This window comes from Sinohyriopsis cumingii, chromosome 19 (genome assembly GCF_028554795.1).
Source record: "Sinohyriopsis cumingii isolate HCF-2022 chromosome 19, ASM2855479v2, whole genome shotgun sequence".
Taxonomy (NCBI): Eukaryota; Metazoa; Mollusca; class Bivalvia; order Unionida; family Unionidae; genus Sinohyriopsis; species Sinohyriopsis cumingii.
Window position 1 is genome coordinate 57868467 of NC_142979.1, and position 19325 is coordinate 57887791.

The following is a 19325-nucleotide window of genomic DNA, read 5'->3' on the forward strand; positions in this document are numbered from 1 at the left end:
TCGGCTGGTAAACGAAATCCCAGAAAACAAGTCACTAAGACACACACTATGCGTCGTCCCAAATTGAATGGATACAGTTCTTGTAATAATTGATGGTAATGATCCAAGGTTTGAATATGGTCATTGAGTTCCTTCCACGGAATCTGTTCAATCACTTGTGACATAAGCCGTGGCATGGATTCCTGATTTTATAGTCTCTTTGTTTCGGAAGCAATAAAGGTCCTATCTAACTAGACATCTTCGTTCTCCAGTAGGGAATCTAAATGCTCCAAACTGTAACCTACACTTCAGAGTTTGTCTAGATGTTTCGTCTTCCGCTAAGCAGATTCCACGTAAAATATGTTGGTAATCCTTTAACTCGTCTTCCTCAATACGTTGCTTTAGGTGAATCTCGAAGTAACCAAAATTACGAACATTTAGTTCATTCACTAACTGAAAGTATTGAACAAGGTCTGACCACTGAAACAATTTCTGACGAATCAGTCCTCTTATACCATTCAGGTACCAGTGGTTAAAGATCTGGTGACGTAACGGATGCAACTGTTCTTTACGTTTGACCAGCTCTCGGTAAATGCGTTCTCTCAACTCCACAGGCAAAGCACGAATGTTCTCTTGTAAAGTATCCATGAATAGGTCAGTCCGTACAATTCACAATCTTCTCCTAGAGCAAAAGTAATCCACATAGTGAGTAATTTCTGACCACTGCCATTCAGGGTAACGTCCTAGAATGTCATTGAACTCTTTTGATGTAAACGGTCTAGAGTAATATAATAGGACGAATGCACACTTGACCCAGAGAAATCTAACACACTGGTTGACTTTTTCATTTTCCTCTTATGAATTTCTCGGCACAAAAGTTCTACAGTCACCCATTGAGATTTCACTCTGGCAAACCCCTGCCAAACTTCCTTGTAAATCTTCTCTTGCAGTTCTTTAGGTAATGATTCAATATCTTTTTTGAAATGAAGTTTAAATACTGGTCTCGGTGATGTCCAACATTTGATTCCTAGCCAATCTGGTTTCTTCTTCGTCAACGACATGGTAAGTTACTTCAGTGTCTCGGTCCCACTAAGGGTAAGTAATGACAATTCGGTGACCATCGAGTATGTTCTACGTAGGCCGAATCTTGCGGTTCCCAGTGGTGAAGTGACACACCGCAACTGAAGCACTTGACTTTATCTCACTCGCCCAAGTAGAAAAATCCGGCTCTGGCTAATTCTTCGGGGGGTCGGGCCTCCCAGATACTTAGGCCATTTTCCTTTGAATGATTGAAGACGATTTTCAAAGTCGCAGTATTCCGACAAACGCACAGGAAACGAATATTCGTCTTTCACAGGTTCGTTTCGATGAGGGTTGGGTGACATGGACAGGAGTTTGCTCAGGGCTGGATGACATCCGTAGCGGGGTAGACGTGAAAGTGAACATCCACCTTTAAAACAAAACCCAGTAAAGTGTCCAAGAGAACGAGCGGCATCGCATCCCTCAGGTTTGACACACACAGCATCACTTTCCATGATGGGGGTAGTGAGAACAAAATTCCCATGATGCTTTACGGCATCGCTAAGGTCAAAGCGTACAGCATCGTTCCCATCGCAAGGCTCACAATCACATTCCACTTCAGAAGTCCCACACTTGAAGTGTACCTGTCTGAACTTGTTTTGTGTTTCTCTAAAAGTATTCATCTTGTTCGCTTGGTCTTGGTAGTCACAATGAACTATCGATCTTGACCATAGCCCCTTTTTATACTAGTCGCAATGCAGTCTCAAATTTGTACATAATTCCTTTTTTATGTTTAGTTTTGGTAGGTACCGTTTCTAAGGTACCGTCATCATTGTACCTTAATGTCATGGGTGGAAAGACCATAGAAAGGTAAAGGCAGTGCGGAGACCATCGAGTATGTTCCAGAATAGCTGAATCTTTATAGATACATAGATCCATTCGTAACTTCAGTCCGCAAGTGAAACACTGTACTTCGTATCCCAATCCTGACTCAGGTCCCAAGTAGACAAATCCTGTTCTAGCTAAAACATGCGAAGTAGGTAATAATTTCCTATCCGTAGGCCATGCTTGAAACGTGTCCAATCGACGGGCACAATCACAATAGTCAGGCAAGAAACCCGGAAAATGGTAGGGTTTGAACTTAGAGTTCTCATCGGGTTTCTCACTCGATTCTTGCTGTGGCGAAGTCATCCTTCTGGTGGGTGGCTATCCTCTTACAACCAATGTTTTATACCAACATGTCCATACGGCAAAGTAAAGTGGTTGGGCAGTCGCACTCGCCTCTGGTACACGATTTGATAGACTTTTTACAAGGGTCGACTAACGATGTGGTAACAACAAAATAACCGCGTTAGCGATTCCAACATCCCCGGAAGATGCCGCAAACAAACAATATGTAGACACGAGTGTCCACACAAGCACTAGCGCCGTTGACAGTAAACTAACTACGTTGCGGACAGAGTATGATGTTCACGTGGGCGCGTTTACAAGACTTCGAAGAAACTTCGCAAAAACTGATGACGCGGTGGATAAGTTCTTTGGGACTCCTCCAGTCATCGACATGAAACTTTCTGAAATCATACCAAATCTTACTAATAACGCCAACGATATCAACAAGATTAATACCCGGTTAGGTGTAGTACGAACAGATAGAAGTTTTTCGGATCGAATCGCGTTGATACAAAATAGCATTGACATGATCAAACAAACACAACAGGATATCGTATCGGGTATTCCCGAGATCGTTAACAAAACCAGTCTGATTAAAATCCCCACTGGAGTTACTTCTGGGCATATCACCAACATAGTATACACGGTATCATCGGGATTCGCAACATGGTCCCGACAAAATAATACTATCAAATATACAGCAACAGCCACTGGCGTGTATAGACTGTCTGTATTCAGTGCCGCTAAGTTTGAGATCTTCACAACATATCCCTGGAGACATTCCACCGATAAGTATTCCGGGGTTGTGACTATCATATTAAACAAGGGAACCGAAGAAACATTTATGCTGGAAGCCGCAGACAAGAAATTAACCGCAACATCTTACTGGTGGTGTTTGGAATTTGTAGCTGAAACGCCTCAATTGGTTACCGCGTAAAATAATAAAATGGCATCAACGACAACACTAATAACAGAGTCATTAAGTGCGCAGCAATATAGGTATGATCAGGTACGCGAATGGCAGTCAGAGTTAAAAAACACTATTGACAAATGCGCAACAAAGACAAAAAAATACAAACGGCGTGTAACTGTATTAGACACAATAGTGTATTCGGTATCCGCGGTAGTTGCATCCACGGGTGTCCTATTATCAGCACTGACACCAGTGACAACTGCAATTACGACTGCAGTTGTGATTACAATTACAGTTTCAACATCAACGACAATTGCAGGAGTTGCTAATATTATTGCTAAAAAAATATTCTCGTGTGCGCTAACAAAATTACAAAGTTAAACAGCGCGGCCACAAGCACCTACTCGAAATTGTCCTCGTTGATATCATCCAGCCTTGACGATACAACAATATCAGATTCCGAATTCGCGCAGATGGCAGCCGCGTATAACGATAACAAAAAGAACTTTGATTTGAAACGACAGCAAATAAATAATGACGGAGATACTTCAAGAGATAGCCGCAAATACAGCTCCGGTAAAAACATCAATGATAACAATATCTTCGACGCAACCAGAGTTTAATATTAATTTTCCAACTGCAATTCCAGTAAAAGAAATCGCAGTGGCACAATTACGAGTATATCACAGTTGGCCCAACATCAGGTCGACATCATTTCACGGACAGTTGCCAGATAATTCATTTGTATTTTCGTATCAGAATAACCCCGACGGTACTCCAGATTGGAACGTCATTCATTTACCAAAGGGTCTTATCAGATAGAAGAAATCAACAAAGAAATACAGCGTCAAATGAAGCGTATCACCGGAAAAGAAGCAAAAATATCAATAAGTGCTCACGAGCCAACGTTGTCAACGATCATCGAAGTCGCTTCACCGGGTTACGCCGTAGACATTTATAACAGTTCAATCAGAACAGTATTAGGATGGCCTGAAAATCCGCCACCGACACCACCGATACCACCAGAACCTAAAAAGTCTGATTATATCACCGATAAACAATCATATCACGGAATTACACCGTCATACAAGAACAACTGGATAATCTAAAAAAGGCAACGTTGTTTAGCTGGCTTTCCCTCTCTAAAGATGGCAGCGATATTGAGTGGAATTTTACTTACAAAATAAAACCGGGGGGGGGGGCGCATGAATCATTTCGTGTTAGTCTAAGCGAAATTACTGAATATTTTAAAATTGTTAATGTGTCGCATAGAGCACAACTAGCGCATCTACGGCAACGCTTCCAAGAATATCTTTTTGATATAAGTTCACGTGAAGAAATTATTAAACGAATTGAGATATTAAATCAGATTGCCGCGGATATGGAATATTATAACCAGCGAATGATTCAGGTAGTAATTGACAGTAAACCCAGCGATAAACAAGAATTTTTGAATAAATACTCGCTGAAGGAAGCTGAGCTACCGAATTATAAATTTCCAGGATACGTTTCCCCGGTCATCTTGAAAAAAATTGTTACTGATATCGTCGATGAATACTTCGATTACATACTTGACCAGCACAAAAAAATACTGCCACTCCAACTACCCTCAGACATGACAATTCCACAGCCAGTGATGGCAGACATATTTCTCCGGGAATCGTAAATATCACTGAAGTGGTCTCGGTCAATATTGTGTGTGACGCAATTGATGGCAATTACAACATAGACACAACAGTATCAAATCAAGCCCGGCAAGGGTTTATACTATACTCATTTACTCCTAAAGAACCACCTGGATTTTTGATTGTGCAAGAGCCAATTAATCCAGTATTTCTACAGTGTTTAAATCCAACGCTGACAAGGATGAATTTTAAAGTCACTGACCAACAGGGTAGACTTTTGGACCTGAGAAATGAAACTATTATTATTAATTTTCTGGTAAAATCCTAAAACAATTTCAATTAATAATATCATATTATAATAATGTCCAAAAAATCTTCGATTTTCAAGTCAAATACTTCCCAGAAATGCAAAGCATTTCCGAAAAAATATGATGATGATGAAAATGTCTCTGACATTTGCACCGACAGTGACACCGACAGTGATTTTATTGTTAGTGACAGTGATCTCTCTGACAGTGACACAGACAGTGATTTCTCTGACATTTCCACTGACAGTGACGACACCGACAGTGATGTCGGCAACAATAACAGTGCCATCACCATTAAAATAAATTATATTAAATGATAAAAAAATATAGCATGTATCAGCACGTGAAATGTTTCATACACGACAAACAAGTACTTGAAGAATATATCAAAAAAGTATTCAGCGGAACGTCGTTGATAGGTGAAGTTAAAATAGTTATTGATAAATACGGTAATGATGATTTTTTACTGACAGAATCACAGTTGAAACAACTACAAGAGAATCATATCACAATGATCATGTGTTTTCCAGACCAAATCATGAATTATGCTCACTCGTGTATTTCACGGGATCATCTTAATAAGATATTGCAGTAAAAATCCTAAAGGATTTTAACGCTTTATTCTGGGGTATTTACTAGTAAATCAAACGGTAAAAAAAAGTAATATTTTTTTTAACTTTCGATTTCACTTCCAAGTATTTGACTTCGTCAATGACGAAATCAAGGTGAGGTAGTTACTTCCTCGTCAGTGACGAAGTCAAGGGACATACAATGCTTTAATTTTCTAACCCGATTATTTATTATCTTTTTAGTTTCATACTCGGCTGCCAATGCCAGCCTGATCTTTGCAATTGCACGAGACAATGGAACAAATTCATTTATTTGTGCTTCTTCTACGCTGGCCAGTGATTTATACAAATTATTTTGAATCATCTTTATGAATCGATATTGAGTAGGAAGAATATAACGCATTTAGATTCATATAACCATTCAAAATCAGACAGAATTGTTTCAGGATTTAGTGATAAATTAAATCCTTGTTTTTCTAATTTTTTAATAGCATCAATCACATTATTGATATTTTCGTGATTCATATTTATATATATTTTTATATATTTAAAATAAAAAAACATCACATCTCCTTGAGCATCTAGCTTATCATATGATACCTCTGTAGTGGTAACAGACAGTTAACAAATTCTGAATTGAATTTTAAACACTGAATTTAAGCTCTGATTTATGAAAATACTGACAAACGCGAGACTGTGACGCAGTGCGTATACAGTTGGATGTAAAAAAAATACCGCACTGGATAAATTTACCTGTCAAGGAGTGTTGCGCAACACTTCCTGACAAGGGGAAATAATTGTTTCATTGACTTTTGAGCAGTCGCTGTAGAGTTATCTCCCATTACAAACTTCAGGATTATAGAAGTACCTAACAATAATAAAAAGTAATCCTTTCCTTGTTATATGTTTTTGACAATAATAAAAAGTAATCCTGTTATATGTTTTTGATGTAAAAAAATACCGCACTGGATTTATATACATTTTCTGCGACTTTTCGTACTGAAGCCACACAAATATCAAAATGCTTACTGGCTGCATTCATCAAATGAAATGTTTTTTGTTCTTTTGTATTTAAATTTATGGAAACAACCTTCTTGGTTGTATTTACTATAACAACCAGTGTCCGAATTGACCAATGAACTCCTAACCCGTCAAATAAGAGTCTAGAAAGCCCAGAGGTTGAGACATTCCCCATTTGTGAACCTCTAGCTTACCATTTGATATGCTAGCAAGGTTCATATGGGGACAACACATAACATATAACTTATCCTAGAGACTTAATTCTAACTTATCTTAAGACGGCACAAACACATAGTATTTACAATATTTACAGTAGTTGTATTTACAATATTTACAGCAGTTGTATTTACATTTATATAACTTATCCTAGGTACAAACATAACTTAATTCTAACTTATCCTAGGACGGTACAAACATGTAGACAACACAGACAGATGCGGGGTTATATTCTACGTCCAACAAAGTTGCACACCCTCCCCCAAAATCAATCCCGTTGGGTGGTAAAAGACCACCCCTGACGGGGCGATAACGGAGAAAGTTGTGCAACTTCGTTGGGTTTCGAAACCCCGTATATTATTCGGACGATATTGTATATAAACCGACTGATACTTGGAAGTTCAGAAATAGCTCAGCGTGACTTGTTTAAAACGTTTTATCTTAAATATGATCGTGTGGAAAATACAGATGAACCATAAACCCGAACAAGTGTAATAAAATAGTGATATTGTCTGTAAAAAAAAGATAAATACGCGTTTGTCCCTGACAAAGTCAGGGATAAAATCATTCTTGACGCTGTCACCTTGATAAAATCAAGGGTGATAAAATGAAGGGAAGTTATTTACTTCCTTGTGCAGAAAACCGTCTGCTGTTACCTGTAAAATAATATACCTCTGTAGTGGTAACAGACAGTTAACAAATTCTGAATTGAATTTTAAACACTGAATTTAAGCTCTGATTTATGAAAATACTGACAAACGCGAGACTGTGACGCAGTGCGTATACAGTTGGATGTAAAAAAAATACCGCACTGGATAAATTTACCTGTCAAGGAGTGTTGCGCAACACTTCCTGACAATGGGAAATAATTGTTTCATTGACTTTTACGCAGTCGCTGTAGAGTTATCTCCCATTAAAAAACTTCAGGATTATAGAAGTACCTAACAATAATAAAAAGTAATCCTTTCCTTGTTATATGTTTTTGACAACGCGGATTTATATACATTTTCTGCGACTTTTCGTACTGAAGCCACACAAATATCAAAATGCTTACTGGCTGCATTCATCAAATGAAATGTTTTTTGTTCTTTTGTATTTAAATTTATGGAAACAACCTTCTTGGCGTATTTACTATAACAACCAGTGTTTCCGAATTGACAGTTCTCGCGCTATGTGACAACTCTCAGATTGGATAAATTATTATTAAGTCTTTGTCCATCAATGTGATCAATTACAAGGCCGTCTTTGATCTTTCCAAAGAAACACTCGTGCACAAACCTATGATTATAATAATGTTTCTTTCCAGCCCTAAACATTAGATAACCAGTATTATTAACAACACCAACTGGTTTTTTCCGCCTACAGTGTCTCACTATTCCCTCGCGAGATGCTTCATAATTCTTAATGGTTGGATGTGGGACAAATTCTTGATTCATTTATATAATAATGTATTTGTCTAATTTATAATTTGTCTGAAAACTTAGTTATATAATCACTCTCGGATTTCAGCGCATCTCCATTATTTATTTTATTGTAGTATCGCTTGAGCTCACGGTATCGCTTACCTCCGCACCCGGCACATAACTGTGTTTTATCCCTGACCCCAATGCCACATCGAAGACACGGTATGGGTCCTGTGCTTCTTCGTTTGATGCTTTGTATATGTTCACCGCAGAATTCCTTCCTGCAGGGCTTATTACAGACTGTTACGGATCCAACTTTTAACCACTTGCAGTGATTCATTTATATATATATATATATATATATATATATATATATATATATATATATATATATATATATATATATATATATATATATATATATATATATATATATATATATATATATATAATATTTCTTATTTAAATATTTGTCTTAAATATAATATGAAGGAGTTATTTGGCGCCGGGAGATTCGATCTTGACAGACTAACCCCCGGATTCACGACGACGGAATCTAACTGATCTATTTAATATTATCAGGGACGCCAAAAAAGAATTCCGCGACGACGGCGCATCTCATGTATGGTCGTCGTTTAAAATTATTCGCGATATTGACGAAATCATCGATGACAGCATCGATGTTGACGAAGTCATCGATGCTACAATGACTGATGCCCGAGCAAAAACAATTATTGATTACCTCGCTGATGGATATCAAAGTGATGAACATCAACGCGGTAAGAAATATTTTTTCAGAATAAAATTTATTGTGCAAACAGATTCCGATACGTGGATTATCCGTGACAAACTCGACCCCGTTCTTGCTAACGGAAAGACCATTCTGTTAAGTAGAGATTCCAAACCAGGAATGCTGACCGGGATTGATAAACCATATTACGCTCGAGCGTATCCTGTAACCGCAGTCGTTTATGGAATCTATCTGGTAAAAAAAACAAAAATTGATAAACTCACCCCGATGAGAACGTCATCAATGACTACGTTAAATTGTGTAGCCGAGCGAGTAATGGAACATTTTAAAAACGCAAAACGAGGAAACGGTTTAACCGATCTGCGACGTGAAAAAATAACAGCATGGGCTGAGCAGGTCAAGGATACTGGGGCATCAATAAATGATGCTGCTGTGCTATCAAGTAAATTAAAATTTTCAATAACAGTAAAAACACTAACCGGGGAAATATTATATAATTCGAAGAATTATAAAAAGTCAGGATCACCGATTGAAATTATTGATCATAACTCTCATGCCTGGACTGATGCGGTTACAATATTTCCACGAGATCGTGTTGTAAAATTTTACTCGGAAAACATATTTGATGTTATTTACACGCTGAGTAAAACCGACCCTGTGTCAGTGTGGTTATTTAAGAGTTCCGAAGATGGCGAATATGATCAATTTGTAAAACCCAAAGGTGAATTATACCGGGCGGAGTCGTTGCAACAACAAATGAAAAAATTCGCAGAGAAATATGTGAAAGAAAACATTGAGCAATTATTGGTTAATTTTTTTACAGTTCCAAGTGTTGCCGCTCACGCCGCAAGAGAAAGAAATTCGTGGAGACCAACCCGAAGTCAGTTTCTTTCGGATATACAATTGAGTTGTGTCGAGTATGGGCATGGCGGGTTGTGGAATACCCGGTATGACTACCGGGATATGATTTCCGTGGATATGATTGCTTGCTACCCAGGAAGCTTTCTCGGGATAGGCGAGTGTCGCGAATACTTTAAGCGATTTGGACATCCCACGAACTCGATGACACGAGTTGCTATAAACGGTCCTTTACCCGATTTTGACCTGACGCGATTTGCTCGTGTGACTTCGTTTGAATTCGCCGTGGGACTTCATCCGTGCTGTTATGTTTGGTTTGGCAGACACTTCAGTGAAAAGCGCTGGGCACCAATAGTGTTATTGCGATATATGCTTGACAGCCGAATACTGGTATCGTTGACTGTCAGTGAAGCAATCATATCATATCGACCACAGACCTCAGTTTGGTTACCAACACCGGAGCGTGTCAGTGTAGATGAAGTTATTAGCGAGTATGCACTAGAGAGTCCAAATACCCCGATGGATGTCATTATTAAAGAAGCTCCTAAAGTTCTCAAGATCAAACATAGCAATAGTGAAAAAATAGCAAAAGATCTTGGACGAAGAATAATTGGTAAATTTACTCAAGGTGCTGCATATGATCACAAACTACATCACTCGCGACTGATTATCGATGATGCTGAATTAGATTTTATAATTGCTGACGCTGTTGCAAGAAATATATTTTGTAATCGGGAGGATGTGTTCTTGTCCGACGGAAGAAAGTTGGGCACATTTGTAAGTTATATCGACGGAGAATCGCCTCAATACACACATCTAAGATCTTCAATGCTGGGTTATGTTTCTATAAATTTGCTACCAATGATAAATCGATTTCCTGATACCGCAGTTAGAGTTGCAACGGATTCATTTTCTATCAATAAAAAATATTCAGAATCACTGGCTTTTACAAGGAAAGTCGAAGACTTTTGCGATGAATCATGGAGTTCGTGGAGAATAAAAGCGGAGATGTTACACGAATATTGTGAATCCGCTGATGTTGCAATTAAGGATAATTATTGTAAATCAGAAATGTCAGAAATGTCGAACGCACCATCTGTGTATGATCCAATCACTAGACACAAAACCGTTTATTTAAACGGGCCGGGTGGATCTGGTAAGACAACTCGAGCGATTGAATTATTTGGAAAATCGGATATGATTGTGCTAACACCTACACATAGTCTCGCCAGGGAGATGAAACAGCGAGGAGTCAATTCTTGTACTTATCACAGCTTTTTCAAATGCAGCGGCGGTGTGTGGACGTCAGATCGAATGGGAACAAAATATATTCCCGAGAAAATAATTTGGGATGAGATATGTACGGTGCCGTTGGAAACACTTGAAACATTTCTTGATTGGCTGCTAACGAAAAATACTGCAGTGATTATGTGCGGCGATCACGGTCAACCACCTCCGTTTGTCGGCGCATCTCCACATGTATTGGTTAAAAGATTTTGTTGATTATTACGAAGAAGTGTCTGATGATCATAGAGCACTTGATGCAACGTTGAAAGAATTTAAAACATTAATCAGATTACAACCGAATAAAATTCAATGTGAAATTATGCGCGAGATGATTCCTGAAACTTCGATGAGCGACTTTTGGAGCTCGTGGAAACCAGACGATTTGATAGTAGCAAGTAGAAAGATAGTCAGAGACACACTTCAACAACAGCTATTTCAATTACAACAAGAAAAGTTTCCAATGCTGCCAGTGCCGTTATGTTATAGACCAGCTGATACGCGGTTACAAAATATAGATGATGATATACCAGGGCGCCTGACTGCGTCAGGGACAGAGAAACAGAATTTAGTATTGAATGATATTGTGTTAGTTGATATTAATGCTGTCAAAGACGCACTAAAAATGAATAAATCCCCGTGGACGCTAGGATACGCAATGACAATTCATTCATCTCAAGGACTAACTATCAGTGATACAACTGTCTGGATTGTTGATGATCGAATCGAATGGTCAAACTTAGTCTACCTAGCGGTGTCCAGAGTCAGAAGAATATCTCAACTGCGAAGGATTGTATTGGAAGATTCAATAGCTGATAAAATCAATAATGAAAACAACAGCGACATAATAAGAAAAAAACTCGCCGGTTACAAACAGAGTGATAAAAAAAAATAATCGCGATTTCGACCTTGATGTTGACTTCGTTGTTGCGCTGAAACAACAGCAGAATAATCACTTCGCGAGCTGTAACTGTATAATGCTATGGCAGTATTCGAGTAATAATCCAAGACAATTTACCGTAGACAGAAAAGATAACAATCGCGGTCATACACGTGATAATATCATGTTGACCTGTCTTGAGTGCAATCGACGTAGAGGCGCTAGTTAAGTGATCGCGGTGGTAATTGTGTGTCCTCGGGAATTACCTGTAGTTGCTCACGTGTGAATCCACGTTGAGGAGCAGTTGAATCCAACCTGTAGATTGCTGGTCTACCAGTGGATCTTGTTATGTTAGATATCTTGTGTATGGTAACACTCCAAATAGGATCAGTTGCTCTTTTTTTACCACCTTCAAGTTCACCCGGTTCATATAAATATCTAATTGTAACATTACCCAGTATTGGATGCGCTGAAGAATCACGTCGTACGGGTATATGTTTTTTTTGTGATCGCGATGACAGGTTTCATGTTGGTTGTTCGAGTAATCTCATTATTTAGCGCAGCTATCACGCTTGGTAATCTTGCAACCCATTCACGAGATCTCGTATCTTGAATAAATTCCTTCGCGTACTGATATCCAAATAACCGCTCAGCAAGTGTTCCATTGAATGGCTCAACAATTGCCTGATCGCGATGAATTTCAGTATGTCCTCGTCTGATGGTGACGTTATGTTGTTTCATCAGTGATGATACTGCACCCTGAAATTCTTTGCCAGGATCAACTTGTAATAAATTTGGCCATCGCAGACCACGTTGATAAATTCGTTTAAACGCAGAAGCAACCTCAGATGCTGTTTTAGTCGTTAACGGTTCAGCATCTTTGTATCTACTTGCAACATCAACTACAGTTAACGCGTACTTGTATGTACGTCTTCGAATAGTATCATGTGGCAGAAATAATATATCAGCCTGATGAACTTCATTTGGCACACTAACATCAAAATGCGCAAAGTGAATTTGTTTAGCCGGTGGCAGATAAATTTGCCATATTGCCTGTCGGGATAACCAATTTTTAGCAGTAACTTTTGTAACTTTTGCTGCTTCAGCGAGTTTAGTAATTGCTGCGCTACCTCTCCAATATCCCTTTGGGGAATAATAAATCGACTCCATTATATACCAGTACCTAGCGCTAATTTACCTTTCATTGCGGATTTGAAAGATTTATCAGTGATGGCATTTAACGCATGAATTAATTTCACGTCCGCGAGATGGCGCTGTTGCAAATCCTTACTTCGGTAAGCTACATCATGAGCATGACACGCCTTATCAACAGCATTTATCGGATATTCACCTGGATTTGGCTGATCCTGAGCATCAAGTCTGATATCAAGTCGGGTTCCAGGACCACAGTAATTATATCCTGGAAGATGTTTTTCTCTTGGGTATTTAGCCCACGGTGTTCCTGGTAACTTGGCTAACTTGGCTGCAATATCACCTCCTTTTTTTATTAATAAATTTAAACTTTTTTGTGCCACATCGTTCACACTTGCCTGTAAGCGCTTGTCGATTATTTTTTGTTGTAATTGTTGTCATATCCGCAGTTGGGGTACGTGCTCGGCATTTCACACAATATAAATCCATATTATTTTTATGATATATCTAATGGAGATTACTGACTTTTCTGCTACAAAACGACGCGAGCCAATCAAACATAACTCAATGCTTCCAAATTCAATTCGAATGATTATTATAGGCCCATCTGGGTCGGGTAAGACGCAGTTGTTACTTAATTTAATAATGAAGTGGATGAAGTGGGATAAATTATATTTGATAGCCCCATCAGTGGACGATCAGCGATGCTACAGCGTGTTAAAAGATTTTAACGAAAGTGCAAAATCGATAAGTGAAGAAGATGTTGTTGATTTTATAACTAATATTGATGAAGCACCGAGTATCGATGATATTGATGGGAGTATTAATAATTTAGTTGTGTACGACGATGTGATGTTCGACAAACCATCAAACCCCTCCAGGATATTCTCACGCGGCAGGCATAAAAACACCGATGTGATTTATGTAACTCAACGATATACACAAATCCCGAAAGTGATCAGAGATAACTGTAACATTCTCGCGGTATTTAACGGCGTTGACGCACACACGTTACGAAATATTCATCAGACCTGGTGCAGCGGCGACATGGATATAAATAAATTCAGAAATTTCTTTAGTCGTGCTCAGGCAAAACCACACGGATGTGTAACGATAAATTTACATGATCCTCGGACACGGTATCGAGTTGGGTTAGATACAATTGTTAGTTAGAAATCCTTTAGGATTAAAAATGCTTGCATTAAAAATACTAGAATTTTGAGCAGCAGAGAGACTGAAACAACACCGAATGTTTCGTCTAGTAGACCCTTGTATCGAGAAGTAATTATATAGGTAGATATTTTTCATCAGATAACCCTTCTGGTCAGCGGAGAAAGCCTATTTATCAGTGTTTTCTGACTAGAAGGGTTTATTTTGTGAAGACAATACTTCTATCAAGAGTGTTTTCGATAGAAGGTTCTGTTTGACGAAATAGTTGGTGGGCTCAGTCTCTCTGCTGTTGAAGGAGACGAAGGTTCCGGAACAAATTCTTGCGAGGTAAGAAAATCCACAAAATCCCAATTTACCTCTTCTGAAAGTAAGTCCTGGTTCCCTTGGGTGGTCTCCACTGCTGGTGCACCCCAACTGATCGTTTTCTGAGTTTCCGTCATGTTGAATAACTGTCGCATAGATTGCCTGCACACAGGCGCTAGCGAATCTATATAGACCACGTGACGTCACAGACTGCTCTCTTCCGATTGGACGATGGCTGACTGAATTTTGTAACGCGTGTTTGGATTGGTCAATGAACTCAATCAGTTTCAATCCTTCCTCTACCTGTAAATAAGCGCAATTCACTACATTGATTCACCTGTTCTCGGCGCCTCAACATGTGAACCGACGTACACTCTTCCACCCTTGTGTCAACGATGATGTTCAGGACGGACATACCGATGTATACCCGATCCAAATGGACAGTTATCCAAAGGACCGACACGAACCTATGGATACGTACGATTTACGTGGAGAGGCAAGAATGCCTGAAAAGAGTGTTAGTCTATGGACCTACCATTAGACGAAGCCTAAGACGAAGAAGATGTTGCAGATGCCCTTTATGTTAAGGGTATATTAACATAAAACCAAAGGCCCTTTTCAGGGTCACTCCAATCTCTCGAAAAGAGATAAACTTTCAATTGCCTACCCCATTTTTTTAATTATTTTTTTTTTATTTAAAAAAAAAAAAATAGAGATCCATCAGGTCGGGACCATATTAAAATAGGGTCCCGACCCTGTTCCATTTCCCCTAGTCCCTAGACAGGCCCAGGGTGATTAATGTTAAATTTACATAGACCCTATACAGTCCCAGGGGTTTTTGTCCATGTTAATTCCCATAGACCCTAGAGTGGCCCAGGGTTTTTGTCCATGTTAAATTTACATAGACCCCAGATTGTCCCAGGGGTGTTTTTAATGGTAAGTCCCATAGACCCTAGGGTATCCCACTTCACTACTCTCGCAGGCCAAGATTCCCCAACATGTAGCGGTATTTACACCGTTATGAGTGGCACCCTCTTTCAAGAGAGCCCATAACTCTTTTCTTCTCTCTCTCTCTCTCTCTCTCTCTCTCTCTCACCATGGGCAAGGACATTTCTTAAATAATCATCATTATTCATAGCAAAAGGTTGACGAATATCATGGGACAGCTTGACCAAGAGTTTACGAGAAAATCCATCTCATAAAAAACTACGGATAATTTCTTCCCGATGAACAACTTTACTTCTCTTTCATAAAAATTCGGTCGACATAGTTGCATGGGCGGGTCTTTGTTTTCAAGTAATAGATGTGATGTATATCACCTCAATAATTCCGTTAATTTTAGAGTTAATGTTTGAACACTTGTATACAAGAGTTTCTCCTTTTTATTTGTCCAGTTTGTTTTAGAAGCGTTAAAACTAGACAGTGCAAATATTTCCCGCAGATAGTTTTTTTTTTTTTTTTTTTTTTTTTACGGAAATAGACTATTCTAGAAACAATAAAGGTTAATGAGGAGTCTGTCTGCTTGTTTACATTAAGGGTTTTTGTTTAGTTTGAAACGCGAATAATTTGACAGTGTTATTGACCTCCGCGCGACAATCAGGTTAGAAATTATAAATTGATGAATGATCTAAGTATTGTATTTTTTTCTTTAAATCCTTGGTGCTTTTCCTTTTTAAAATCGTAAGGGTGCGGGTGGTTGGGTTTACAAACAAACGGGAGAGTATGCGAATACTATAGTGCCTCTTTGTGCTCGCAGTAGTTCTTGGCGGTAGTTACAGGCCCTATGTTACTTACAGTTTTTAATGAACCTAAATGATGGTTAATGTTGCTTGCTCCTAGTTTTAAAGGATTTTCCCACAAGTGCTCGACGCGAGCTTGATGTTGAAGAAAGCAATAATCTAAAGGGAGAAAAATCATACCGAGTTACAAAATTACCTCAGATAACCACTATGCCCTTTCTGATAGTCTATTATAGTATGATAGACAGGGTCCTATGTCAGAACGGGTCATGGGGGTAATTTGAAGTAATTTTGTCGCTCGGTTTGATTTTTTTTGTATCCTTCAGTTTTTTTGCTTTTTTTCAACATTAAGCTCGCGTCGAGCACCTGTGGATGTTCCTTTTTGGGGGGGGCACCAGACAGATCCCCCCTCCCCCAATTTCCCCCAAAAATAAAAGTGTTTTCATGTTTTCCTGTATCTCCCTAAGGTGCGTGTGTGTGTATTTCTTTTTCGAGTAGAATTTCGATCAAAAATTTATTTGAATACAGATTTTTTATGGGGTATTTTTTCCATAGTGTATTCTAAAGGGTTGTTCATCCGATCTAGGCTTCAATATCCTAGTCGAATTTCCTTCCTTTTTGTTTTCAAGTGACCTTTGCTAAGTGTCCCCTATGTCCTATGTATGCTCTATGTGTATTTGCTATTTTGTTTGTATGCTATAGATTTGTATGTAAGGACAGCATTAGTGTCAAATTTCCCCTCAAGTTTTCCTATGATTTGATTGATTTAATTTTTAAAAAAAAATTAAAAAGGGGATTTTTTTATATATTTTATTTGGACATTTGGTCCAAAAAATTAATTTTCAATAATTTGGAATTCAGAGTTTAGATTTAATGAGAAACGGTTGCATCTATAAAAGAAAAAGAAAAAGAAAACGAATTCAGTTGTTTTATATGTGTGTTAATGATGAGACGTTTCTGATTTTGAGAGAGACAGCCATGCCCTGTTTAAGGAACCGCATTTCTTTTATTTTCCATATGCTTCTCTTAAATTATAGGCACAACCTTGTCTGTCTGTATGGTCTAAATTTGGCCATATCTGGTGTGTATGGTACTTTTAAAACAGAACAGTGATCCGATTGTCCTCCCCAATTTGGATGTTGATTAATTAGCATCGACGCCCGTACATAAAGGCCGGTGAGGGACATGTTTTTGCCTACATGCTTAAAATTTAACAGCTTGCCATCCTTTCTTTCGAAATAATTCTGCGGGCGCCACAATTTGTTTGTTATTTTAGCTCTGTCGCAGTGGTTCTTGCCGTGGACTTCCCAGCTCTTGTTACCGACGTGTACTGCAATAATTAACACTGTTGCCAAGATGGGCAGAATGAAACCGATATTCCTCTTAGGTTTAGTTAATGCTTGTACAAATTAGCTTGTACACCGGTCATACATAGTGACAGCTTGAAGGTAGGTATGTTAATTATAGGTATATAGTACTTTATATCATTTATTGACTATCCATGTCCTGCAGTGTTTTATCCATAATGCAAAATTAACACAATCTTATTTGGGTTATAAAGTTATACATTCTGTGGATATCTAAGCTTCCCAGCTGTGTTCAGAGCTTGCCGCTATCATGTAGATCTCACACCATTACATGTATTTGTTCTCACTGACTAATACTATTTAGCTTTTCTCCATTTCTCCCATTCGTTTGATAAAATGCTTGCTTCCTGTTGATGAATACACAACAGAATACAACACCATTATACTTCATTGTTTCTTGCTGTGGCCTTATAAGCATCTAGTGGAACAAACCCGGACTATTTTCCATATTATTATATTGTCAAGCAGGTAACTTGACGTTTTATTCTTCTTCTTCCCATGTCAGTTTAAATAAGTTATAAAATGAGGGACTGTATGCCCTCTCTCCTTTTTAAGGATCTGCACCAGTTACTGCACAGAAACCTTAGCAGTTATTGCATGTTCACAACATACTCCTGGGGTCCTAACTCCTTAGTAATGTACAGTATTTTGAGCTAGCAGAGGGAGTGTGTGTATGTTTGATATGGATTTTAAACGTAGCTTTAAAAAAATTTCAGTCATATCGCTACAATGTCTGCAGTGTGGCAATTTATACTGATGTCTAGCAGTGGGGCTTAATGCCACAGACATGTAGCTTGATGTCCCACCCAGTCACATTATCCTGACACCTGAGGCAGTCCAGTCCTAACACTAACTTCTTAATGCTGAGTGCCTAACGAGGTAGCTGTTAGTACCATTTTTTAATAAGTCTTTGGTATGACTCAGCCGGAGTTCGAACCCGCGAACTCCCGCATCCGAGGCGAACACTCTAACCATTAGACCACTGGAGTGATGTCAGAGCTAGCAGAGGGAAATATTAACATGTAATACTAGGTACATTTTGTTTTTCCAAGTAGCAGAAATACTGAACAGAATTTGAAGCAATCAAATATCATGTGGTTACTGGTTCCATGCAGGAATTGGTGCAGACCCTCTACTAAACGGATAAATGATAATTTAGTAGAAAGATGTTTGTAATTTATATGTAAATAGATTAAATTTACAGAAAGAGCATCAGGTTCCTGTGGTTATCTAAAATAGATTCATTTTGAAGATGGACTCAACCTAGTGGTAAATAATTCTTAATTATAATTTTAGGAATACTGAAGTTGTTGGGCTTCTGAAGCAATGAAATTAAATGTCAGAGTTGTGAGGATATATATGTACACTGTAAATGCAGAATGACATGAATTTACTCTTCTCATACATACATCCAATACAAATGCTAGCATTCTTATCAGCACAGATAGAAAATAACTGTATTGCAGACACATTAAGACATTTATGCCAACATCTAAAAGTGATTAAACTTCTTTGACCTGATGAATAAAAAAAATATAAAAGGACAGATACCATGAAAAATTTGTTGATGCAGTTGCAGCCATTAGAGAAAGTAATTT

General features: G+C 38.4%; 1 protein-coding gene across 2 annotated transcripts in view; it reads left to right on the plus strand.

Moving 5' to 3' along the window:
- Positions 1-17426: 17426 nt before the first annotated feature.
- Positions 17427-19325, plus strand: part of LOC149775764 (bleomycin hydrolase-like) — a 47679-nt gene continuing 45780 nt past the window's right edge. The window contains exon 1 of one of the 2 annotated variants that reach the window (XM_089944223.1): positions 17427-17536. The gene's annotated coding sequence lies outside the window, so the exon portion shown is untranslated. Of the gene's footprint in view, positions 17537-17585; positions 17809-19325 lie in introns of those variants that run through there. The other variant, XM_089944222.1, reaches the window with a different exon arrangement.